This window comes from Mirounga angustirostris, unplaced genomic scaffold, assembly GCF_029215605.1.
Source record: "Mirounga angustirostris isolate CCGP_5_RB_7025 unplaced genomic scaffold, mMirAng1.0.hap1 SCAF_2, whole genome shotgun sequence".
NCBI classification, from domain to species: domain Eukaryota; kingdom Metazoa; phylum Chordata; class Mammalia; order Carnivora; family Phocidae; genus Mirounga; species Mirounga angustirostris.
In genome coordinates this window covers 99,030,298-99,058,256 of record NW_026991710.1, presented here as the reverse complement: position 1 = coordinate 99,058,256, position 27,959 = coordinate 99,030,298, and the positions used below count along the sequence as shown (strand labels likewise).

The 27,959-nt window shown below is 38.2% G+C and overlaps 1 long non-coding RNA gene and 1 pseudogene across 2 annotated transcripts in view; both read right to left on the bottom strand.

Moving 5' to 3' along the window:
- The window catches only part of LOC135363638 (uncharacterized), a 100,372-nt gene that overhangs the window by 21,429 nt on the left and 50,984 nt on the right, over window positions 1-27,959 (bottom strand). For both annotated transcript variants that reach the window (XR_010409516.1, XR_010409517.1), the window contains exon 3: window positions 25,652-25,733. This is a non-coding gene — a long non-coding RNA (uncharacterized LOC135363638). The remainder of the gene's footprint in view (window positions 1-25,651; window positions 25,734-27,959) is intronic.
- On the bottom strand, window positions 4,910-7,132 carry LOC135363000 (large ribosomal subunit protein eL39-like; annotated as a pseudogene).

Sequence of the window (27,959 nt, the reverse complement as noted above, 5' to 3'; positions counted from 1 at the left end):
TTTGTCATTTGAGCCTTCTAATTCTCCTCACAGAAAAGAAAGATTGCTTATTTGTTTGTCTCTGCTCCTCACGTTTCTTTGAAAAAAAAAAAAAATTCTGCTGAGTCTCAAGCTAGAAGGTGAAGATACCTGGGCTTAGCTGGGCTGAAGAGAAAAAAAGAAAGTTCATCATTTAGAACAGCATTTCTCAAACCGAAATCATTTGAATGAGAATTATCTGGAATCTTTGTGAAAATGCAGACCCCTGGGCTACATCCCATACCCACTGAGTCCTAACCTCTGCTGGAATGGCACAAGAACCCCCACATGGCCCAAACACGCAGGTGATTCTCACATCCTGAACACCAAGAATTACTACCTGTGAATGACAATTCAACTTCTATTCGTGTAAAAAGACAATGTCACAGCTAAAGCTATTTTTTCTAAAATGAACTTTTCCTAAGATTTGTCTTTTTTCTTCATTATGCCATTTCTGTTTTATTTTCTGCAGTGTATTATTTAATGCAGGAAAATTGTTACCACAATCCTCTTTAAATTAAAAAAAAAAAAAGCCCCCACTGGGCTGGTTTTACAACTAAAGAATGATGTCACTGACATCTCTTTCAGCATCTCTGATCGCAACATGTAAAACAAATTAATTTAATGAAAACAAAGACCATCAAAGGGATTGTAAATTAATTTCCTCTTCACTAAAATGAACAGCAGGAGAAAAGATTTTTTCTGTGATTAAAAGTAACATCATGCTGTCTTCCGCAAAATAACATCCCCCAAAGTAATTCTATTTAAATTTTTTAAAATTTAGTCCTTTGTCTTTAAAACTACATTATTTCAGGGCCGCCTGGGTGGTGCAGTCAGTTGAGCAGCTGACTCTTGGTTTCATCTCAGGTCATGATCTCAGGGTCCTGAGATCGAGCCCCAAGCCATGCTCTGCACTCAGCGTGGAGTCTGCTTAAGATTCTCTTCTCCCTCTGCCTCTGTCCCTCCCCCCCGCCACACACACATACATGTGCTCTTTCTTTCTCTCTCAAATAAATAAATAAAATCTTTTTTTAAAACTACATTATTTCAAAGATTTTTTTTTCTTTTTTTAAAAAGATAAAGTTAAATATTGTTAGTTACATCATCTGGTGCCGAAAGTTGGAGGAATTAATGGGCTACTTGACTTTCTGCTATGACATTTTTCAATTTTAGAGTAGATCACTTTATTGTAATTAATGCTTTAACATAAAAAGCTGGTATTAAAGGGGTGAGCCAATATTTAGCAAATGTTTCTCTCCATCAGATCACCCCTGGGCTTCTACTTCTGCTGGCTGACAAGGGAATTACACACACACTCCACCCCTGTTATGCAAACTTGAAGAGAGTTAGGATTTCCAAATTGCTCTGGCTACATTTTTCAGTCATCTGAAAAATGCAAAGTTTGTGGTTACAATTGGGTGTGTGTGTGTGTGTGTGTGCAAAAGAGAGAGAGTTGAAGAGGAGAAATAAATGCATCGGTTTTTCTCAAAGAAAGAAAATGTATTAAAATTTATACTGGAAAGTACTATCATATCCTCATTCTATATATGGTCTAAACCAAACCCATCATTTTTTTCTTGAGTATAATAAAGTGTGGACGATAGAGACACCATAGAGTCATCCAGTCAGCTTGAAGTCCAGGAAGCGAGCCTGTACAGAAACTCCCTATATGTTATTTAAGGAGTCATTCCATGGGCCCTGTAGTGTTTTCAATACTGGGGCATACATCAAACACACACACACACACACACCGTACAAAGGTCATTTTTAAGAGCCATAAATAATTGTTTTGTTTGTTTTCAGATTATTCCAATGCTAGAGTCTTTCAAACTTTCTATTCTGGCAAAATATTTGCCAAAGTTGATTTCACTCAGAGACAGATGAGCACAGAAAGAAGCTCCAGAAAGGCCAATAATTTGCCACAGCTTCAAATCAATAAGCTATCTTCAGAAGCAATTTAGCATCAGCTCCCAAGCTATACAGGGCAAAGGAAAAACCAAGAAGCTAACCGCACCTACACTCCTTATAAGGCAATTCACTTATACGTGATTGTTTATTGTTATTGCTGCAGTCCTTGGAATTAGCTCAAGCCTTCCTCACCCCTTCACCCACCCCAAGCATCTTATCAATTCATCCTACCAACACATCCCGTGGTGGAGGTTCAATGTATGATTGCTAGCCTCAAGTGGGCCCTTAATGTTGCCAATTAATCCTGTTGTATTTCCTTAATCTATTCACTCTCTCCCATTCACTCAAAAAATATTTATTGAGAGCTCCCTAAATTTCAGGTACTGTTCTAAGAACTGTTGCACAGCCAGAATCAACACAAAAACCTGTGTCCTTGTGGAGTTTATCTTCTAGCATGGGAAGGTAATTTAAAACTAAGTAAATTATGTAATATAAACTTCCAATATTATGGGGGGAAAAAGGAGGAAAAGGAACATGTGCCTGCTGGAATTTGCAAATTTTGGTAGGTAGGCCAGGTGCCTAGTCATGCAAATATCTGTGGGAGGGCTTTCCAGGCAAAGGATCAGGCAGTGCAGATGCCAAAGGAAGGAACACATTAGGCATGTTCCAGGAACACCATAGAGTCCAGTGAGCAGGAGGTAGAGTGATTGGAGATAATGTCCCAGAGGAAGCAGGGGCTAAAACCTTGTAGGTCCTAGTAAATTCATTGTCAGGTTTGGGCTTATGTTCTGAGAATGATGGGAAGCCCCCGAGGCTTTCAGCAGAGGAGTGATGTCATCTGATATGTTTTTAAAGGGTCTCTCTGGCTGTTTTTCTCGATGGACCATAGAGACCAAGGGTGAAAGCAAGATACCAATTAGGAAATGACTGCAATAATCCAGAAAAGGGAATGGTGCAACTAGAACCAGTGAGGTAGTGGTGTAGGTGATGAATGATGCTTGGCCTCTTGATGTCTTTGGCATAGAATTCCATGAGAAATTGAAAATCAACTGTGAATGAGTAGGCAAAAAATGCCCCAAATATTCTTGGCTTTCTTCAAACCCCCAACAACTGCAATCCACTCTCAATTGATGACCTTGCCTCCTATTTCACTGAGAATTTACAGCAGAACTCCCTAAAGCCCTCCCTTTATGTATGCCCCTGCCTTCATTTGTGCCCGTGTTCTCTGCCTCTAAAGTCTCATGGTTTTAGATACTATATTCTCTTCCAAAATCATGTCTCTAGCTTGAACTTTTACCTTCACATTTATATTCATATAGTAGGCTTGGATATATATAACAGACATCTCAAATTTAGCATGTTCAAAACTGAGTCCAGATCTTTCCTACCACTACCAACAGAACACCAGAAATGACCTGCCTTTCCCATCTCAGTTAACAACAACCACATCCTTTCAAGTTCTTGGGACAAAAATTGTAGAGTTCTTTATCCTTCTTCCTCCTCATTACATCTAATTCATAAGTAAATCCTGTTAGCTCTATCTTCAAAATATATCTGGAGTCCAACAAGAGCCTCTCAAGTTCACAATTATCCCTCAGGTTCAAGTTGCCATAACCTCTCATCTGGATTATTAGCTTTCCAACTGATCTTTTGACTTTGACTTCTGCTCCTCTTCAATCTTTTCTCAGCACAGCAGCTAGAGTGGGTCTCTAAGTTAGATCTTATTTCTCTGTTCAGAGTAAAATCCCAAGTCCTTACAATGGTCTATGGTGCTCTACAACATCATGCAACCTAATAACTTTAATGTTTCATGCTACCACTCACCCTTCACTCACTGCACAAGTCAATCAGCGTCTTTACTGTTTCTTAACCATGTGTGGCATGCTCCCACTTCAGAGCCTACGCATTTGACATTCTCTTAGCTTGGAATGCTCTTCCCCCAGATATTGTCATCACTAGCTTCCTTAGTTCCCTTAGATCTTTACTGAAATGTTTTCTCAGTGAGGTTTTACCTAACCACCATACTTAAAATTGCAAACCCTCTCTCCATTAATTCCCAATCATTTTTTCTTCTTCATAACACTTATTACTACTAATATATTTTACTATATATTTAGATCTATATATTTGTTCCTGGCCTTATTAGAACATAATTTCATGAGGATAGGCTATCCATCTGTTTTGCTCCTTTCTGTATCCTTCATTCCTAAAAGACAGCTGTCTAGTAGCTCTTCAATATATGTTTGTTGAGTGGATCCATAAAATACACACCCTGAGAAATACTATGGTGTTATCTTCTCTCAGATGAAAATGTACTTCATTTCTTATACATGTTTGTGGTTACAGACCCAATGGCAGTAATTGTTTTTTTCAAAGGAGAAACTGCTAACATTATCACTAATCAGAACTCTGCTTATAATTTCATTTTAAAGGGTAGTATGTGTTAACAAGATCCTACAATTTTACTAAAGGTGGCATCATTTGAAAACAATAACTTATTTTTAATCCCTTCTAAATTCTGTGAAAGTCAGGGCATCTGGTTGCCTCAGTCGGTAGAACATGCGACTCTTGATCTTGGGGTTGTGAGTTTGAGCCCCATGTTGGGTGTAGGAATACTTTAAAATAAAATCTCAAAAAAAAAAAAAAACTGTGGAAGTCAAACATACTCATAGGTTATATTGTTTTTATAGACACACTAATAATTTTAACAAAAGCAACTTAATCAATCCCAATTTCATTTGGTTAATATATTTAGATTTAATTTTAATTCATTGACATGATTGTTAGTTACTTTGTTTAAAAATGATTAAATTATGGGGCACCTGGGTGGCTCAGTCGTTAAGCGTCTGCCTTCGGCTCAGGTCATGATCCCAGGGTCCTGGGATCCAGCCCCACATCTGGCTCCCTGCTCCACGGGACGCCTGCTTCTCCCTCTCCCACTCCCCCTCCTTGTGTTGTTCCCTCTCTCGCTGTGTCTCTATCAAATAAATAAATAAAATCTTTTAAAAAAAAGATTAAATTATTACCCTGAAAATTACTCATTTATTAACTTTAGAAATTGTTTACTGACTTCCATTAAATTAGATGAAGGTTCAGTTCTCTTACACCATCAACCACTGCTTTTTCTACTATCCTTCTTCCATTGAGTAATACCAAATTTTCCATTAATTCAATAGCCATTGCTAACATTACTGTGACTATCTTAATATTATTCATTACATAGTCAAGTAATGTTCTCCTTTTTTGAATATTTTAATTTCTCCTGGAAAAAAATGTACTATTTTCCCACTTTTCTTAATTTTCAACGTGCTCCAACTTCTAATACCAGCTTATTAATTTCTCCAGTACATGTGTCAAATACCTACCAATATTATTATATGAATGCTCACATATCACCTATCATTGCTTTCCCTTTCGTTTCCCTGAGATCTCCTCCCCAAAGTCTTTATCTTCCTGCTCCAATTTAGACAGAATATTTCCTGAGCCTACTGCTCAGCTGTCATTCTGGAACTGCCAACAGTCATCACTGCTGTTTGGCTCAATAGTCTTTAATTTGGAATCTCCTGGTTTCTTCTACTTTCTTGAGTTAATCATTTTTGCTAGAGTCCGTCCTTCAATAGTTTCCTCAGCTAAAATACAGTGGGAGGTTGAATCCTTGCTTTATTTGTTCTACTCTTACACTTGATTTAGAGTTTGGCTAGGAGGAGAATTATGAAATGAAAATACTTTTCTCTTCAAATTATGAAGTTATAACTCCACTCTCTTCTGTCTTCTAAATGCTGCTATTGAGATTCCCTCCCGCCATTATAACTATTCTTTGTACACTACCTGTCCTTCCACTCTGTAAACTGTCATTAGGTACTTTTTCCCATGTCCCAAAATTTCCCAATTATGTGCCTTGGTGTGGCTTGTAATTACTAGTAGTATTTATTTCGCATCATAATATTTTCCATGGGCCCTTTAATTTAAAGAGTGAAATCTTTAATATCTGGGTCTCTTTTTCTATTCTATAATTTCCTCTCTCTCTCGCTCTTCCTTATTAACATTTTTATCACTTTTTTTTTTTTCAAACAAAAGGTCTCACATATTTACTACTGAATCAACCTACTGGTGTAGAAGCATAGTAACAGAGAAAAATCATTTTCCGGCTACAACATGTCTATTGTTCAGATAGTAGGGGTGTTTACAGAGTGATAGGATAGGAATAGGTGACCTTCACACAGCATAAATGTGTGATATCTCATGTGTGATCCCTTATAGACCCAGCTTGGCTCTTCTCCAGTGCCTCCTCCTGGAGTTGTACCTGATTTTATTGCCAGTTTTCATCCAAATTTACTGGGGAATGGGATGCTTCTGCTTTTGTTTCACGGCCAGGAATCACTTGGTCTTGAAAGTCTTGTGAGAAGTCATGGAGAGGAATACTCAACTGCACACACCACGATGGTGGGGGAAAGGAGCTAAAATTTCTATCACCTATTTAGATTTCCTGCTCTGACCATTTAATTTTCTTATACACTCTCTTCAATTTTCTACCTCTTTCTCTTTGGTTCTGGGAAAATACCTGACACTATTTTGCAAAATTTCTGGCACTTATATTTTTAATTTCCCAAGGTTTTTTTCTTACCGTGTTTCATTTTCATAGATTCAGGTTTCGATTTATGGAAAAACATACCTTCTCTTATGTGTTGGGGAATATTAATTCAAGGGTTATTTTTTAAAGGTTTTTTTTTTTTTTTTAAGTTTTCTTTTTTTCCCCTGCTGCCTGACTTCCTTTTTTACCTCAGATGTAGTCTTCCAATTGTTTTGATCTGTCTGTCTTAACTGAAGTGCCCCTAGAATATATAGCTATCCTTGGCTGTCCATTCATATTTAAAAGTAAAGCACTAAAGCTGACTGGAACCTTTATGTTTAGAGGTAGTAATTATTAACTTGAGGCTTCACTATAAGGTCTTTATGTGACAAACCATATTTTCATTTTTATTTTGGGGATAGTTCTATGTCAGTATCTAGATGTAGTTTATCTGTGACCTTTTAGAGAAGAAGCCTAGTTTCTCTTACTCTAGGGGAGATAGACCATATATTCCAGATATTCTGCTGATATCCTGGAATTTGAATAGTAGGAGAAAGAGTATCTTGCAGATTGGCTCTTAACTACCATTTTTAGAGATGTCACCCATACCTGTGGCTAATGTTTCCTGACCAGCCAATGTGATGAAACTAATGTTTCCTTGACTAGCCACGCTGATGATAGTCACTATCACATCATGTTATGTTTAATCCTCTGCATAATTCTTATCAGTAATATTTTTCTTGTTTACTTAACTATTTCTTTATTTTATCTCTATCCCCTTCTAGAATGAGACCTGAGCCATCCATCATCTGTCTTAGTCACTGTCTAGTACATAGTAAGTAACTAACAAATATCCATTGGATGAATAAATGAATATGTAAGTAAATAAGATCTAAATTTTCTATCAGCAAATTTCTCAAAAAAAAAAAAAATGCAGATTGGGGGATAACTAGGAGAGAGGACAGAATTGCATGACTCTCCAGCTGGATCTCCTGTCTCCTCCATTCCAAACACAGTTTTTAAAACCTATGTCCACATTTTTAGCCCAGCGTCTCAACCATACTGTCTGGGGGTGTTTGAGGCCTCCAAATTCTGAGTCTTTGTTGATACTCTGTGCACAAACTGGTGCATTCTCATGGCTTTCTACTCTACACCGCTATGTTAGCTGCCACTCCTCTATCAGCTCTGGCTACTGCTTTTCTCTTAGTCCTGAGGAGTTTATACTTTTTATCCCTGCTATGTTATTTAAGCTGAAGAAGGACAGATGATCTAAATAATTGAGGTCTCTCTCTCATGCTTACTTAAAACCAGACCATTTTAATATTAAAACTGTTTTATTTTCCTTCTTTTCCCTTGCCTCACTATAATGAGTGATTCCTTTCCCATTTATTCACCTCTCTATATTCAGAATGATCTTTTAAAATTGCAAATATATTTATTGCAGACTCCTTACCCTCTTAAAATGTTTCAATGGCTTTGCATTACTTTAAGGATGAGGATGAAAATTCTCGATATAGAACAGCCCTGCATTATGCAGCCTGCCTCTCTAGGCTCAGCTCTCATCGTCCAGTACAGCTAAGCAGGGGTTTTTTTAGGCCCCCATGTGACCAGTCTCCCCTCTGCTGTAAGACCTTCTGCACGTACTTTTAGCCCTACTTCAACTATCACTTCCTCCGACTATCCTTCCCTGCCTTCCAGACTAGGTACACTCTATCACAATATCATTATCATTGAACTGTTGTTGTAAGTATAATAGCACCTATCAAGTGGGTTTTTAATTGTATGCTTTTCATTATGCAATTATTTCATTACAACTAGTGAGAGAGAAATGTTAAACTCCATGAAGGCATTAATGTATGCCCACAGCCTAGCCCGGTCTTTGGCATGATATAGGTTCTCAATAAATATTTTCTGAATAAATAAATGAAATCACAAAGTGCTATGAAAAGACAGGAGGCAAGCCTACAGAGCAGAGAGATCTTTGTCCTTTCAATTCTTAGGTTGCTTATTGGCTTCGGGCATGATTATCCTGCTCTAGCCTTGGCCTGCAGGAAAATCTGGAAGCTTTATACATAATGTTACCAGTGACTTGTATTTTTTGATATTTACTCTCCTTAGATTTGATTCAAAATAGGCACAGATTTTAAAATTCTAATATGAGATTTGTTCTTTTGTGGTAACTGCCAACCAAAGAAAACTAGTCGTGAATCTGCATTGTTCAAATCTATCATTTCCACTATTATGTCACTGCACCATTGGTCTCTCAAGAAAAGGCTTCTTATTCTCATAATTCCTGAAAGTTCTAAAAAATGGGTCTGAAGTGGCCATGTCAGATATTTAATAATAGTGGATTAATTCTCATCCTAAAAGAAATATAAATTCTATTTTATTTCATAATTGGAAACAGAAATCAAGTATGCTCCAGTGTATCATAGGAATTCACATCCTCACATCAGGCTGTCAACAGTCTCACACTTTGTGTATCAGATTTTGTGAAAGCATGGATGATAAGAATCCTTATTAAGTTATGAGTTAATTACAGCATTAAAAAAATGAACCAGGATAAACTGACCTTACTCAGGGCAAATATAAAGAAAGCATCTATAATTGCGGCACATAATTAATTAATTATTAATTAATAACTCTGGGTTTTCATTGTTGTCAACTGTGTAAGGAAAATGAGTAGAAGGCACTTGGTTGACACTTAGGAACACTCTTTCTCCTTTACCTCATCCTTCAGTGATCCATCCATGAATCAAGCAGGTAAACGCTAAGGAAAAGTCACTGGATATATTCTTAAGGCCATAATTTTGTGGAAAATGCTTTTTCTTTTTCTTTACACAGATAAAAATGCAGATAAGAGAGATATTAAGTCCTCAGATTTGAAATTTGAAAACCCCATCAAAGAAGGTAATTTTCTTACAGTGAAGATTTCGTACATTCAAGTGTTTATTACTATATTGTATAAGATAGAGCCAAGAAGGAAAAAGATAGCTATGAAAACCTCATAAAGGACTCTTGTTTTCTTGGTTTCTATTTATTATCTGCCATTTCCTAAGGAAGAAATGAGTTGAACAGAGAAGCAAACTTGTTGAAGGAGGTGTCTGGTTTTAGCTACTTACCTGGTTTTTAATTGCTAATTTATTTTTAAAATTAACAGAACCATGCTTGAGGTGATTATCTTCAGAATGTTTCCTTAATTACATGGCAATCTTTCTTAGATCTTGACTTGAAGATAGCAATGTGTAACTTGTCTTTAGTGTTAGTCTAATGTTCAGACTTTGCTTATTTTATTAGTACCTGATCATGCTCTTCTTTTGTGTGATAGAAACCTTGAGTCCATTACAAGACACATGGTTAATAAGTTAATAATAGGATCACTTGGGAATAACACTCAATGCTGAAGCTTTCTATTTTCCTAATGTAAATCATGTACTTGGCATGCTGCATGTAATCAGCCCGTAATCAGATAAGAAACGAACAAACACTTCATCTGAAAGCTCATTTTCGTGCCATAGATGTATTCCTGTAATGCTGATGGCCTGATTTGAACCTCCAGCTATGAAATGACAAAAGATCATGAAGGTAGATTTCTTTGTTTAGCTTTGATATTTTGCAGAATGTATCACTTTCACAATCATAAGAGAAACATAAACTGCATTTGATTTGTGAGTTTACACTACAGCTAAATAGGAACGTGGTTCTGGAGTTCACTAGGGACTTGCAGGCCACTCTGTCATTCTCCTTTTGCCATCTGACATCTTAAAGGAAAGACAAAGTGGAGGTAAAAGAAATTACTACAAGGTGAGTATCAAATGCTGTTAACTCTCAAGGAAGGTGAAATATTACTTCCATGCAAATTTTTCTGATAGTACTCGGTCTTTCTCAGAACACAGCATTTGATCAGGTAACCTGACTGGTTCGGTGTGCCCCTCCAGTGATATTTTACCCGAATGCAGTGCACAGCGAGGAAACTAATTAACTTTGACTTCACTGCATCTATCCCCAGAAGACTCAGCTCTCTTGCTGTGTGGGTAGAATAATCAAGGAAAAATAAAACTTCCCCGAAGAGAAGAACTTCTCGTTCTGTTACTGTAAAACATGGAAGTGGAATAAGTTGTTAACCTTGGAAAGTAATGAACTGCAAACTCTTTCCATCTGTTTACTTAGGAAGGAAGGCAGGTGACCTCATCCTCACTGCCAGAGATGATTAGCTCTTTTTGCTCTGGCTTCTGCAGGATGCAGGACTGCTCATGTCAACAGCTTCACACACCAGGCCTGTCTGTGCCTATCCTCGCCAAAAGATGGGCAAGTCAACTAAGATGCCCAAAGCTGCAAACAGTAGTGAGCTAATGTCAACTAACCAGGCAGCTTTGTTACATGTTTCCCAAACACGCTCAGGGGAGGACATGAGAATTTAAAGCTCCTGGTCACAAGACCCAGGCACTGCATCTCCAGCTCAGAGCCTGAAATGTCATCCCCAATCAATCAGTTGTTAGGGATCACCAAATATTTCTGTAGCTTTTATATTCAGAATTGGCTAGAGTTGAGTATCACTTGAAGAAACCAGAGCTTATCACACATTCCATCAATATCATTTTTGCAAGTGAAATAACCAGTGGATAAACTTTGTCATGGGTGGCCAAAGTCTTGTTAATTGGACAGAGCACTTAGATGTTGGGTAGAAGATAATTTTCCTAAATTAGAAGCAGTTTTATAAAATTAAACCAACTTTGTAAAAAAAAAACTTCTGAAAAGCTCTGATCTCTTTTCACCAAGTCCCATGAATTGCAGGACTTTCTAGAATTGTTCATTTAAGATAATAAGAAAGGTTTGTGCACCTGATGGCTTTGATTTACTCTTCAGGCTACGAGTAAAATTTATACAAAACAAACCCACCACCCACATTCAGAATGATCGACAAAAATGAATACAGAAACCAAAGGGATTTCTAAAGGATCAAAAAAATTACCCTGCATGTTTTGAAAACATTAAAACCTTTTTTAATTGTTAGGCATTCTTATTTGAGACCGTCAATAACTTTTGATGATCAATTCTGACTTGACGACAGTTAGGAGGTTAGCAATTTTTTGTCTCAAACATTCTGAAGCTCCTGAAGAAAGATGTGAGATCTCCCCATGGTAACTTCAAGTTCCACGATTGAGGTTATATCACAACACATGAGAATAAGCAAAATGCTTTTGATACTGCTGCTCCTCACAGTCAAATTGCAAGGAAGGCTGCCATTAAAATTCTGCTTGATCCACACGTCAGCTCTTCCTTCATGGCTTAAACATAAAACAAGTTATTGGCCTTCAAAGAATATCGAACAAAAACATCATATGTCTTTGACATTTCATGCTCAATAGACGGTGTTTTCTGTTTTTCTGTTCTTAATTTTGACAACATTTGCTTATTTGAGGCATGGTACTCACGGGAACCACATTCTTTTGCTTTTGCTCACAACACCAAGGACCCAATTAATTAACATAGTAGATAAAATGGAAATCGATGCGGGCAATACATAACTTAAGCACAGTTACAGGATATGTTAACTTCCAGAGACAAAACTTGAAGAAAAGCCATGAGAAGTTTTGGCGATCTGCCTCCTTTGGAGATGTGGCAAGGAATCTAACACATTCCAAATATATTCTTTCATTCAAGTATTTAAATTTAAATTCTGGGCTCTCGAGTCGAATGTTTTAAAGGAATGTTCCTGGGGACTCTGGGGTGGGCTTCATCCCCCCAAATGTTGGGGGTACAGCCAGTTCATTGGGGCATAGTGGCGGATACAACAGTGCTCTGGTAACAATGCCGTCTACTAGCTGAGGGAATATCTGTGGTTCCACGCTTTTGCCTCCATTCGCTCATAAAAGAGGGCAATCTATACTCCGTGCCCTCAAGATGGGGTCGCTAAAGGATTGGGGGGAAGGGGGAGGATAGTGTCAATTTTTAGCTTTTGAGTTTCAAATTGACTTTGGAAATACATAGTGGGGCAGTAGTTTTAAAGAAAAAGCTTTTCAATCTCAAAAGGCCAGATGCTGAAGGAATCAAAGCCCAAAGCTAATTCCAAAAAGAACATACTTGGAAGAACACATGAGATATAAGAGCAGACTTTTGCTATTCAGTGATTAAAAAAAGAATCCCTCTGAACTGGAGGTGAAGCTGAATTTGAGGAGAAATGTGAGAGGATGATGTGGGCTCTGAGAAGAGGAAGGGAGCACAGGGCAACAGAGCCCTATATAGGTCTGGGGTCCAAAAGTAGGTGCCTCACTTCCCATTATGAGCCCTGGAGGTGGCAGACTTGCAAGACTCCCACCCCACTACAGTGTGTAAGCTTGCGTACAGAGATGGCTGCACGGATGACAGTGCTGGGGACAGCAATGCTGAGTTTGTCACAATCCCCGTGTAGTGTTGTAGAACAGTTCAACGCTTCACAAGCCCCAAGTGGGGATGCAATTTAAATGAGAAAGAGTGGTGAACTTTAAGAGGCCTCAAAGTACAGATGAAGAGGACGCAGAAACAATCACAGCTATCACTACAGACAAGATAGGAAATGGGGTGTCCGACGTATCATCGTGGAGGGTTGACAATGACCATGGATGGTCATTGGACCATGGACCATGACATTTTAACAGATGCAAGCATGGATAGATGCCACAAAAGGACTAAGTGCTATACATGGGGCTTTGCCTTAGTGTTATGTAGTCTTCCAGAATTTAGATACAAGCTGGGAGAATAGGCAGAGGGATAATCCTAACTGCTCAGGACTGAGCATTCAATGCCTAAAGAAAGGATTTTGAGGTATCAAGAAAGTTCTGTTATAGAGGACATATTTGTACTGAAATTGACCTTTCTGCATGTATGTGTTTGGGGTTCCGAATCTCATACTCCCTTCCTGTATGAAAGACTAACTTGAGTAGATCTGCTGTCTAACTAGATACAGGAAACAATTCCATAAGCTCCATGATTACAGAGGCAAAGGAAAAGGCTGACACCTGAGGAAAAGTTGTGCTACTTCGGGTTATGTAATGTAGTCTTTTCCGTAAGTGGTTAGTTAACATATCCATGTTTGCTCGTTTAACACAGGATTTGTCAAAAGCTCCTGGACCAAATCCAGCTGATGGCTGCCTTTTTTGTTACTGCTCGCCAAGTAGAATTTTTAAAATACCTTCAAACAGTTGAAAATAAATCAAAAGAATATATTGTGACATTCAAAAATTATATAAAATTCAAATTTCAATGCCCCCAAATAAAATTTTGTTGGAAAGAGCCACACCTATTTGTTTATGAAAAGTAGCTTTTAAGCCACAATGGCAAGGTTACATAGTTAGACTATATAACCTGCACAGCCCAAAATATTTACCATCTGTTCATTTACAGAATAAGTTTGACAAGCCCAGATCTAGTAGCAGCTTCCAGGTTGAACAGACACAGAACCCAGAACATACTTTCCAGTTCATCAAATAAGCTTGCTAGAGTTCCCCAGCAGTTGTATATTAAATTAACTAAGCTCATGTTGAATTTGAGTGAGTTATAGATGAGTGTATATAAAGGTCTTAGAAGCAGAGTCTGACATACAATAAGCATCATCTAAGGGAGCTAGTGTTCTCATTTGTGATCCTGCATAATTTGAAATTGTACCTCTAGCTGCTACTATTCTGTAGTTTCAATATACTTATTATTTTTTTAAAGATTTTATTTATTTATTTGACAGAGAGAGAGATAGCGAGAGCAGGAACACAAGCAGGGGGAGTGGGAGAGGGAGAAGCAGGCTTCCCGCTGAGCAGGGAGCCCGATGCGGGACTCGATCCCAGGACCCTGGGATCATGACCTGAGCCGAAGGCAGACGCTTAACGACTGAGCCACCCAGGTGCCCCAATTATTATTTTTTTAAACTTGAAGGTCCAAGTTTCTATTCAACTTGCATGTCAATTAAAGTAAAAAGTCACCTCTACTTTACAAGTAAAACCAGTAACTGTCAATCATCATGGCTGTTTACTCTAAAATGTGGACCTAAAGTAGGAAAAGATGTCAGTATTATTCCACAATAAATGACAAATAAATGCCTTGACTTTTTTGTTTCCAATAGAATGATATTTTATTTATTGCATGCCTTCCAAGAGTTAAGCATTCTAAGTGCGTATTTTCACTGAATTCTAATCCCATTCCTACAAAATAGTGCTGTCTCCAGTCTACAGATGAGAAGAGTGGAGTTCAGAGAGACTAAAGCACTTGCTCATGGTTGTTGTTCATAAGTGACAGATCCCAGACCCAAACACTAGTCTAAATCTGTGCTCACCCCACTAAACTGTACCACTTTTTCTTTACAATTTCTAGTTTCGCCTATCATTCCCTCCCCTACTCAGTCTTCTTTCAACAAACTCCCATAAACATGCTGGTTGAGGAAAGCCAGCTGTTCAATGGGTAACCAGAAGCAAACTTAATTCTGTGAGCCAAGACCCTGCGTGTTAATCAACTCGCAGCCCTGCCCTCTGTGCGGCCATCTTTGAATTGTCCATCCTCCTGTGGTGACAGTTTGGAATATGGAAAATATGTGCTTATCCTGATTTGTCTTGTGACATCTAGACACCATTTTCTTGGCCTTTGCTTACAGAGGTGGTGCCACCACTGTTGCTCTTCCCAAGAAGATAGTGAAAAGATTAGTGAGTCCTCATATCCCTTGACTCTAACAGGCGCATTGGCTACTCTCTATTGGACGTTTTGGGTTTTATAACCTCATCGCTTTGATCCCCATGTGAGCACTTTCTGGGCATGATAGGCCTCCATGTTCTCTTTAAAAGTTTACTACTTAAAAACTGAAGAGAACACAAGAGTTTCAACCTAATTTTCCAAATTAGCTAATTTATTAACCCATCTGAAAGTATATTCAACTGATAATTATTTTCTTCCCTCACTCAGACCTCCCCAAATTGAATTTGCCAGTCTCTGGTGGCATGTTTAGGACTCTCTTCTCTGCCAAATTGAGATTTTTAAAATGTGTTGATTAATAAACACCCCCAAGTTTGAGGCTTTATGACACCTCACGTATTATTGATTCTTAATAAATCCTTCTTGGCAGCCTTGGAATATTACTTATGATCTTTCCAAATATGTTTAGGTAAACAATTTGATTCAGTTCAGCATAAAGTTGAACAATGAGCAAATGTTATGTGCAAAGCAGGTACAAAGTAAAGAGGCACTCTGCCCAGGGAGAGCTTTACTAGTCAGAGTGGTACAAAGATAAAGTTAAAAATGGACTTCGTGCTTGCCTTCAAGTGTACTTGTATATGAGTTAAGTTGTGTCCCCCAACCATCACCGCCAAAAAGATATGTCAAAATCCTAACCCCCAATATCTAGGAATGTAATTTTATTAGGGGCTTTGCAGATGTAATCAAGCTAAGATGAAGTCATTAGGGTGAACCCTGATCCAATGTGACTGGTGTCCTGCTAAGAAGGAAGCTTGGACACACACACACAGGAAGCACACCAGGTGAAGGCAGAAGCACACAGATAGGAGATACACCTATCTGTAGGAGATCCTACACAGATAGGAGAACACCATGTGAAGACAGAGGCAGAGACTGGAGTTATGCCACCACAGCCAGGAATACCTGGAGCTTCTGTAAGCTGGAAGAGGCAAGGACAGACCCCCCCACCCCCCACCCACCCGCCCAGAGGCTTCACAGGGTACATGGCCCTGCCGACAACTTGATTTTGAACTTCCAGCCTCTAGAAGTGTGAACAAATACATTTCTGCTGTTTTAAGGAACCCAGTTTGTGGTACTCTGTTTTGGCCCCATAGGAAACAAATACTGTGGTATACACAAGTCCTATACACAAATGAGTGGTAAAGAGTGAGTGATCAGAATCCTATAAGTGGGATAAAGATGTGAGGAAGACTCAGAATTAGGAATCAGGGAAAGTTTCCTGGGGTAAAGACATAAGATCTTAAGATATGTAGGAATGGTAAGTTTTAGATGTCTGGAAATGGAGTGCAGGGAATTCTAGATGGAGGGAATTGCATTTGGATAAATGTCAGAGAGCAAAGAGGAGAAGCACAGCATGATAAGGGAAAAGGAGAATGAAGGGGGAAGCTAGAAGAAAGTGTGCAACCAGATGATGGGTGTGGAGGGACTGAATGCTAAGAATTTTGCTGTTAGGGAAATAAGGAAACTATTGAAGGGTTTTGAGGAGGTGAGTGGCAATAGCAGGACTCTGTTCTAAGGAAAATGCCTAATCACTTTTGTGTAGGTTAAGTTGAAAAGGGGAAAGATTTGGAGGCAAGGAGACAAGATAATAGGCTATTACAGTAGCCCGATATACCTGCAATGAGGAATTTATCTAGAATAGTTGTAATGATAATTGAAAAGGACAGAAATGTGCATGAGGTGATATCACAGAAGTACAATGGATATCACTGGACTTGGATTTGGGAGATTTGGATTTGGGAGATGAGTTACAGACAGGAGTTATATCTGTCATCTCTTGCCACCATAATCCTGTGTAACAAGAATCATAAAACCTCAGTGACATACAATAAACAGAAAACATTTATTTTTGCTCATGTGTTCATGGGTTGGCTAGACAGGTCAGCTACCTGAGCTAGGCTGGCGGAGGGGAAGGAAGGCTGACTCAGGCATCTGCCAGGCTCTCTGCCAGGCTCTCTCCTCCACCCAGAACCCTCGCTGGGACAACAAGGCTGACTCTGCCTTTCCCACTGTCTCATCCTCTAGCCGAATGGTGTGGGTATGTCCTCATGGGAAAGGCAAAGAAATAAAAGCATGAGTATAAATGTGCAGAATGCTTTGAAGACTGTTTGCATCATGTTTGGTCTCACTGACCCAAGAAAATTACACAGTGAAGCTGGCGATCAGGGTGGGAGAGGACTAAAAAAGTTACAGAGCAAAGAGTATAGATACAGGGAAGCCATTAACTGGGTCCAAAAATACAATCAATATACTACAGGAGTTAAATATGATTTCAAATTTTTGTGGGAGAAATAATAAAATTTTTATCCTTGTAAAGTCCTAGTCTTTCTTCAAAACTCAATTCAAGCATCACCTCTTCTGTAAAATCTTATCTCTAGCTCCTCTAAACTGTGATGGCTTCTTGTACGTATTTCCATTATTTAACTGATCGTGAATTCTACTTGGCTGTTTTGTGTCTGCCTCCTTATACTTAGCTGTGCCTCCCTAAGGGCCCAGACCACACTGCTCTGCAGTCTCAAGAACTAAGTTCAAATGCCAACTCCACACCTTACTAGCAAGTTCTTTTCTGTGCATCTCTATCTGTAGTCAGGGCATACAAGCAATGCCCACCACACATGTTGTTGTGAGAATAATACAAAGTAATGTGTGAAAAGCCCCAGAAATGTTAATGATTATTCTGATCACATGTCATTATTTTCATTTTCATGGATACGTACTCCATGCAGTGCTTAAGACATAAAAGACATTTTTTTTAAAAAGTCTTGAGTGAATGTGAACAGACAAAATATATGAGATGAAGCAGGTGCTACTGAACATGAAAGCCAATGGCGGGATATTGGATGGACTGAGCATGGAGGAGGCAGAAGGGCATGGGATTCAGAGAATCAAAGGAAAAGCTGGCCTTGGAAAGAGGAACTCACATGCCTGACTAAGCACATGTATGTTGAAAGTTTTCTTTGAATAGCAAGCGTTTTAATTATCATAATTACAGTTTTGGTTACTGATCTTGTTTTTTGCTGTTTTAATGTGTTTAAAGGCACAGAGGGCACATCAGATGACGCTTTCTCTAGATCAGTGAGGATCTGAAAAGAAAAACCTACCTATCACATCCTGATAGCATGTTTCACCTCAAATGTAATGGGATATAGAAGACATCTTTAGACATATTAAAATATTTCACCCTCTAAGGCTCTGCACCAGGTTTCACAAAAACACACCGTGATCATTGCTTTGCTTGACTTGTTCCAACAGCCGCTTTCTTGACTTGACAGTTGGGGCACAAGTATAGTTATGCCCCCATGTAATCGGGCCTCTTTGCTTATAACAAAGTGAGAAGCTAATTAAGAGCAATATAGCTAATAATGATCTGCCAGGATTAATAAAATTTAATATAGTACATGAACTGTCCAGGTGTCAGAAGCATGTATTAAGAAGCAGTATCTAAGAGGGAAAAAAAATCTAGTTACCAATATGCAGGTGAGAAGCACTGGTGGAGGGGGGGGGGGGAAGCCATACTATATTTTCATTAACTTCATATTTTAGAATAGGATCTTTGTCAGAGTTAAATGGAACAACAGAAAGTTACAGTTGGATAGGAACTTAATGATTCCTTTCATTTCTCTGATAAGCAGTGTTAGAGGCCAGGGGAATGTGCCCGAGAGCATGAAGAGGAAGAGCCAGGTAGGATTGTGTTGGTTCACTGCTGTAAGGCCAGCAACAGAGAACTACCTTGTGTTCAGTAAGCACTTACTCAGATAACAACTAAATGAATAAATGATTGATTGAAACTCATGTATTCTGACTCGTAGCTCAAATATTAAGCATAACACATTCCTTTCTATTATGATAGAGGAATTCTAAAGAATATGTAATATATCTTTTTAATCAAAAAGAAATTGTTTATCTCTTACTCAATTTTTATCTCAATAGTGCTCTAGAAAAGAAACTAAACCAGAAAAATGCACAATTGAATCCAAGGATAATTAGTGCTACAAAAAAAAAAAAAATCATTTAAGTGAGTCTGCCTAAACTGGGGATGAAAAATTTTATATTACATCATGAAGAGAGATGAATTAAACTTCAGTCTTGAAAACTGAAAGTATGAATAATGAAAAGAAGTTGGTTTAATTTGTATCTTTAAAAAATTCATGTCATAATTGCAATTTTGCACTAGCTTTTAGAACAAATAAACAATGAATCAAGTGTTCCTTGATCTGTTGAGAAATATGTATTTTCTATGGAAATTATGTTATGACACGTTCTATCCTCCAAATCTAAATTTCATATCACAGATGCAAAGATGCTACTTGTCTTCCAGGTTCACCTCTTAATCTTATGGTTCTCAAATCATTCCTTGTTGAAAGCCCATCATGTGCAAACCATGTTGCTCCTCTCCTCAGATCTAAGCCTCACATTTCTTGGGCCATTTGACAGTCAAGCAGTTCTCCCATGTCACTTCGGAAAGCTTGGCTCTTTTGTGCTTTCACTTTTCCATCAAACTGAATTGTATTCTTGAATTACATATACGTCTGATAATCTCAAGGCACTGATTGACAAAGATGTGGATTAACACCAATACAGGTGTTACAAAAAGAGGGATATTTGATTGGGCATTAATTTTATTGACACTCAGTTACTAATTAATATTTTTGTATTTTGAATATTTGTGCTTCTCAACACAATTTGATGATCTATTTTCAGATAACAAATAAATAAATGAATGATATTTCTTGAGCACTTTATATAGACTAGGAGTTCCAGGGAATGTGTCCAAAATGTCTTGGACATCACATTCAAATGGAATTTCCTGAGAAATACCACTTTTTGAATCATCTTAGAAGTTCCTACCTTCAGCTTACCTGCTTCTCCCCTCCTCCCTTCAACACCCATAAGCACAAATCTCTAAAGTCTATTACCTCTGCCACACCTGACTTCTTCAGATTCACTCACCAAATTAGTTTTTTACAGGGGCACTTGGGTGGCTCAATCAGTTAAGCATCTTGGTTTTGCTCAGGCCCTGATCTCAGGGTCCTGAGATAGAGCCCTATGTCTGGCTCCATGTTCCGCTCAGAGTGTTTGTCCCTCTCCCTTTGTTCCTCCCCTCCACCTCAAATAAATAAATAAAATCTTTAAAAACTAGGTGTTGTTTTTTTTTTTTACAGAAAGCCCCCACTTTTCCAAATCAAGTTTAGAGGCCATGAGAGAAAACAGAAGTTAAAGTACATGACATTTCTCCCATCATACTCTAAGAATAAAAGCTTTCCAACCATCTTCAGTTTTGATTCTCCTTTCTGAAAGTTGGAATTGATCTCACTAGCAGATATATATTCACTGAGACCATCTCTGGGGCTAGATATAAGTTATATTCTATAGGTTTTAATACCTATATAAAATCATATATATTACTACCTTAAATCATAGTTTAAAAATGACAAGCTAGGGGCGCCTGGGTGGCTCAGTCAGTTAAGCATCTGCCTTTGGCTCAGGTCATGATCTCAGGGTCCTGGGATGGAGCTGTCAGGCTCCCCACTAAGTAGAGAGCCTGCTTCTCTCTCTCTCCCTCTACCTGCTGCTCTGCCTACTTGTGCCCTCTATCTCTCTGTCAAATAAATAAATAAAACCTTTAAAAAAATGACAGGCTAACTTCTTAATGGTAGGAGTTATAAGCCTTCAAATATCTTAACTATGTATTACTTACATATAGAATGACTTAATTTATTATGTTGAAAACAAGGATAGGCTGTAAGTTGAATAAAATAACGTTTCCCCCTTCCTTATATAACTTCTTTGGTTGTATAACATTCAGAGAAAGACAACATTAGGAGTCTTAGTTCATGATTTATTCAAACTCTGAACCATAATGCAAACAGCTAGAAATATAAATTCTAACGATTATTCTCTTTTCATTACAAGGGGAAAATATTTTCTGAACAGTCTATTTTATATGAATTCTGATAACAGTTTCATTTGTCTTTTTACATAAATTTCAACATAATTTTCTTTTTTATAAAAAACATTTATTTATTTTAGAGAGGGAGAGAGAGCACAGTGGGGAGGGGCAGAGGGGGAGAGAGAGTCTTAAGCAGACTCTGCACTGAGCAAGGAGCCTGATACAGGGCTCAATCTCACAACCCTGAAATCACAATTGAACTTAAACCAAGAGTCGGATGCTTAGCCAACTGCACCACCCAGGCACCCTTCAACACAATTTTCTAAAAGTCTTTAAAAAAGTAATATACACGCTTTAAAAATGGTTGACTCTGTAGGTGTTCTTACACTAACAATAATGTTTGATGAGCTTTCTTGTAATCGTGAAAAACAGTCTCTTAATTCAACTTAATTTACTGCCATCCAACTGGTATTTATTGAGCACCTGACCTAAGGCAGCAATTGTAGAGATTTAAAAGATTATAAATTAATTTGCTCCCCCAATTAGATTATAATCTGGTAGAGGAGTTAATGTTTACAGATATGAAACTATCACAGACTTAAGAGATGAATTAAAGTTGGCTTAAAATTGTGTGACCTCCATAGACAGCTACCTGGGTGTCCCCAACTCTTTGGCATCCCCCTTCTCTTTAATATTTAAATACAACTTGGCTTTTTCTCATGTACTATGAAAAACCCAGTAACCATTCCAATAGCTGAGAATTACTGGTGAGGCATATCTCTTAATTTCCTCTTGCTTCAGTTTTCTTTTCTTTTTTTAAGATTTTATTTATTTACTTGACACAGAGAGAGAGAGAGCACAAGCAGGGGGACTGACAGGCAGAGGCAGAGGGAGAAGCAGGCTCCCCACTGAGCAGGAAGCCCGACTGGGGGCTCCATCCCAGGACCCTGGGATTATGACCTGAGCCAAAGGCAGACGCTTAACCAATTGAGCCACCCAGGTGCCCTTGGTTCAGTTTTCTTATTCTAGTCTTTAATGATTTTATATGTGGCATCTCACCTCTGCAGCTGCTATCCTTGGGCTGCGCAGCTTTGCCCCCACCCGGCCATAGCTCTTATTCCTTCACTCCTCCAGAAGCCATTGATACAAGACAGAACTTTACTTAAGAATGGAGAGAATGGAAGGTGGGGTTTACAGCACAGGACAAACATTAAAATTAAATGTGTATATTCTTAGCCAGTCCCAGGCATGAGTGACTTTTCACTGTCCATACTTCCCTAGGGCTATGGACTTAGCTACATTGTCTCAGACTTTCCTGTCCCGTCTTCTTCCCCAGCATTTCCAAACTTCTTACTCTCTCTTATACACAATCTCAGATAATCCACATTTCTACCCTTTAATTCTGAAGAACAATTTGGCACCCTTTTGTAATACATGCTGTGGGGAAGTCTCACTACTCCCAAAGAGCCTGTCAAGCAATCTCTCCTTAAAAAGAATCATCTCCCCTTGAGCCCTCCTATACTGTTGGTGGGAATGCAAGCTGGTGCAGCCACTCTGGAAAACAGTGTGGAGGTTCCTCAAAAAGTTGAAAATAGAGCTACCATATGATCCAGCAATTGCACTATTGGGTATTTACCTCAAAGATACAAATGTAGGGATCCAAAGGGGTACATGCACCCCGATGTTTCTAGCAGCAATGTCCACAATAGCCAAACTGTGGAAAGAACCAAGATGTCCATCGACAGATGAATGGATAAAGAAGTGGTATATATACAATGGAATATTATGTAGCCATCAAAAGGAATGAGATCTTGCCATTTGCAACGACGTGGATGGAACTGGAGGGTATTATGCTGAGCAAAATAAGTCAAACAGAGAAAGACATGTATCGTATGACCTCACTGATATGGGGAATTCTTAATCTCGGGAGGCAAACTGAGGGTTGCTGGAGTGGGGGGTGGGGTGGGAGGGATGGGGTGACTGGGTGATGGACACTGGGGAGGGTATGTGCTCTGGTGGGCGCTGTGAGTTGTGCAAGACTGTTGAATCTCAGATCTGTACCTCTGAAATAATGCAATATATGTTAAGAAAAAAAAAAAACAAGAGAGCAGGAGGGGAGAATGAAGGGGGGGAAATCGGAGGGGGAGACAAACCATGGGAGACGATGGACTCTGGAAAACAAACTGAGGGTTCTGGAGGGGAGGGGAGTGGGAGGATGGGTTGGCCTGGTGATGGGTATTAAAGAGGGCATATTCTGCATAGAGCACTGGGTGTTGTGCACAAACAATGAATCACGGAACACCACATCTAAAACTAATGATGTAATGTATGGCGATTAACATAACAATAAAAAAATCCAAAGAAAAGAATCATCTCCCCTTATATAAAAATGTTACTTATCTAGTATGTGAAAGTGGTTATAGTCAGTTTAGTCAGTTCTGGTTTTGAATATAATTTTTTTTTATCTTCATGTTACATGAACAAGTGAGAATCAGTAAGAGAGAGCTCCCTGGGTTGGACTTGTCAGTCAGGCTTTGTGGAGAAAGTAGGAATTGGGCCAGATCAAAGGGTCATTAGTACTTGAGTAGATTGAAAAGAGGAAGATATTCCTACATAGCCAAACAAATAAGGATTGAAATATGGAACTGTGCTTGAGTTACATGGGAGAGAGAGAGAAGTGCTTGACCAGAACTGAGACATGGTGAAGAGCAGAATGTGAGCTCAGAGAAATAGTTTGGTGACTTATAGCCAATTATAGCATAACTAGACGGCATGAAAAAAATTCAAACTTGGAATAGGAGAAAACAAGAAATGGAGCTTCTGTGAGATTCTTTAACAGATGTCCAACACGGTAAAGAAATATTTGGAAAAGATTAGTTGATGTAACAGAGATGTGTCAATAGAATAAAAGCCTAGAGGCAGAGAAGTCAGTGTGTATGATAGGGCAGTATCTGTGAGGTGAGGCTGAGGACATGAGCCAGCCTGCCAATACTGGAAGGGAGGTGGGTGGTGAGAATTGAGAAATAATGGCAAGGATCCACCATGCTTAAGCTCAAGGCTGCTGACCAGCATCACTGCCTGGATAGATTTGGTGATGAGCTGGGACAGGGAAGTGAACAGGAGGGGAGGTAGCTACTCTCCAAACTGATGGGATTGTGTCAAAGCTATGATTCAGTGGCAATTTCTACTCCAGCTACCTCTCAGGACTTCCCTTTGGACCTTTCCAGATTTTTGTACCACTGTTTGCTAATATAACTATGGATAACTTTAAAATATGTATATATTTAACCTTTTACAAACTTTTTATTGTTTTATATAACAAAGGTAGTGAATGCTGATTGAAGAAAATGGATAAAGGTAATATAAAATAAATACATCAATGATCCACCATCTAGACATACACCCTTCTGACATTAAGCCGTTGAATGCGCTATATTTTTACAAATTGATACATAAACACATTAAGCTCAAGCTGGTCTTCCGTCTAGTTCATACTGTTTTTTAAACTTTGACTTCTGTAAAAGCTTTTTTAAAAAGGCAAGTTCATTAAGCTTTCTGTTTTGTTTTCTCCATTTAGAGCAATAAAGAAAAGAACACTTGGTATTAGTATTGCCAGGGTAGAGTGGTTGAAAAAAGAAAGCTGATGTGAAAAAGCAAGATTCTCAGAAAGAGCCCCATTAACAGGAATGTGTTTCAAGCTTTGTGATTTCATTCTTTTTGGCCAATGACATGAGCCTTCTCAGAAACTTCATATTTTCAAATCACCCATGTTTAATAAAGACAAGCATTGGAAAAGTACCTAAAGCTAAGAAAGATATCTTGTACCCTGAATTTACACTTACCCAACATTCACAAGGATTTGTTTTACAGGCACTATTTTTTTAAAGAAAGGTTTTCTTTCTGCCGTTTATGGTAGCCAGGAGTGAAAAACATAATAAAATACGTTATTTGAAACCAAAGACAACAGAACGTTATGAGATGTCATTTATTTTGTTTAGTAACTTTAGCTACAGAAAGCTCAACAAATCCTACAGAGAGCTATTCTTTAGAATGGAGAACTATTTTCTATCCCTTAATGATGACATATTTCTAAAGAAGAATGACTTGCCATTATCTCCTTAGGGTTCTAAACATAGCTAGAAGTCAATTTTAAAGTCTGCTATAAGTTGTAAGGTTTTTAACAGTATAACCCTTGTTTTTCTAGTCTCAGGTCTGACAGTAAAATATATTTGTTATTTTCAAGAGTTTTATAGACCTTCACTACTTCCCGGAAAATACGATGAATAGGAAGAAAAAATGAGCTAACTTGGTAAAGTAACCTGGGGATACAGAGATGAGATCCGGTGCAAATTTGTCAATGACCAGTGTGTTGACCTCGAAAAGGTCATTTAACCTCTTTATATTTAGACTTGATGCTAGTATATTTTCAACGATTCTTCTCATTTAACGAAGCCATTACTTATATGGAATACTAGAAAAAAATCAGACCAACAATGATTTTCTAAGCACAGAGTGTGTAAAAGACTGTTGACACGTTAAGCAGAGTTACCTACCCGTCACGCGGAGAAGTCAAGCTGCCCACACATCCCATAGGTTGCCCTCATTGTACACTCTTGAAAATGGATGCCTAATGATCTAGGAGAAAAACACAACAGCCACACACCTGTGACTTCTTCAGTATTCAAAAATGTTGAGGAGCAATTTTAACTAAAAAATACTATGGATAAACGGCCTCAGGAGCAAACAATTTCACATCTTAGAAGAAGGTCAAAGCAATGCATATGTAACTCTGGGTGAATTATCTATTGATGCTTTCAAATTAAAGAGAGCTTGCATGGTATTATCCTCAGCCTCCTGTTTCCCCCTTACTTTCCCTTAAAGAGGCTTATGACTTCAGTACTTTGGGCCATGCAGTGCTTTTATTTCCATGAGTTGAAGAGGGCACCAGTCCTACAATACATTCTAGCTAGACAGGGAAAGCAGGGGAGAGGTGAACAAAGCCATCATCCCAGTTCTGTGACTTCTAGCGCAGCCCTATCATTTCAGTTTGCTACTGGAGTTGTTCCAGATCAAATTACAAGTTGAGAAGAGGGTCGCTTGTTGTTTATGCATCCTGAGAGAAAACAAAATAGGTCACCAGAGAGCAATGAGTCTTTACTCTTGATATATCTTCTGGCAAGCAACATACATTTATCAAGCACCCACTAGATGCCTAGTGCTGTGCTTGGCCCTGCTGGAGAACAGATGAAGATGGGCTGGGTTTCTTTCCTCAAGTTTTCATTTAATTCAAGAGAAAAGTTGAAAATACATCACATCGATCATGCCTGGCAAACAAAGTGAGGATCAGTGGGCCAGCAGCACTAGGTCACCTCGGGTTTCTTGGAAATGTGGACTTTTGGGCCTTACCCCTGCGCTACTGAGTCAGAAGCTGTATTTTACCAAGCTCCCCAGGTAATTTTGCATGCAAACGAAAGTTTAAGAAGTACTGACAAACAGAACAATATTTTCTCCTCTCACAAATCTATGCACAACGTTATAAATGGCCGCTGGCCCAACTGCGTGCCAAGACTGAATGTGCATGTTGTGCGAGACAAGGAATCATTTAAATGAAATATGCCTACAGAGTTGGAGATACAGTAGACCAGCTTAGCAAAGAGGCTGTTGTTCATTTTTAGTGCTCTTGGAGTATAAAAAAGAAGACATTATTTTATTTAGCTTGCTATTTGTAGACCACTAAAAGCTAAAAATGACTTCATTAAAGGGAAGAAACACCTACAGTCTGAAATACGTTTACATCAGTTTACAAGGCTAAAGAAGATAGCATCTGGAGGTTATTCAATTCTATAAAAGATTTTGTGATTTAGTGATTAAGATTCTTGTCTCCTTATCCGTTTTCTGGAATTAGCATATCTCTAGGATTTATCAACAAAAAGAGACCTATCAGCTAATGAAGGATTTTACTCAAAGGACGTTTCTGTTTGTATGTAGGAAAACAAAAAGTAGCAGGATGAGTTGTGGAAAGCTACAGCATGTAATTTAAATACATCATAGGTAATATAATATCAAAGTATTTTCATATTTAAGAGTTATTTAAAATCAAAGACAGCCAATTTTTGTACTCAGTAAGATAAACTTGAAATCAATTTTAAAGTGATGATTGATATCGGTATAAAATGTGCAACACTTGCTTTGTATCACTGGACTATGAGGGAAACACCTAAGAATTTTTAATGATTACTAAATTGCTCTTTCAAGGTACTGATTACACTTTGCACTATATTGTGCAATTAGGTAGATGTATAATTATTACACATTACCATCATATTACTATTCTTATACATTCATTCTTTATTCTTTTAGATCCCTTAAAGAATCAATGACATTCCTGGAAGCTAAAATAGATTTCATTTACATTAATGAAGATTGTGATTAGTTGATGGAAAATAATTCTATGCAAGTTCCTGTACAGAATTATCCTTTACAGGCCTTTCACATAACTCTCTACTCTTTGTTTGATATTAGTATTTGTGGAGTGAAATGTAGTTCAAAAGAAGTAAGGAGTTCTTGCTTTCTTCTTTTCTGGATTTCTTCTTTTCAGGATTAATCACATTAATCACTAAATGCAATTTATGAAAATCACATTTGGTCATTGAAGAACTATTTTTTTTTCTCTTTTGTGTACTTCAATTCCCAATAGTGATGATATCTTACCATTAGCTATGAGAAGGAATATAGTCATGTTCCTAAAAGAAATTAAAAATATACTTTATTCCTGGTATATCTGTATTAATAGGAATATAAATTTGTACGAACATTGCAAAGGCATTTGCTTCCATCCAAAGTATTTGTCTTGCTTACTGT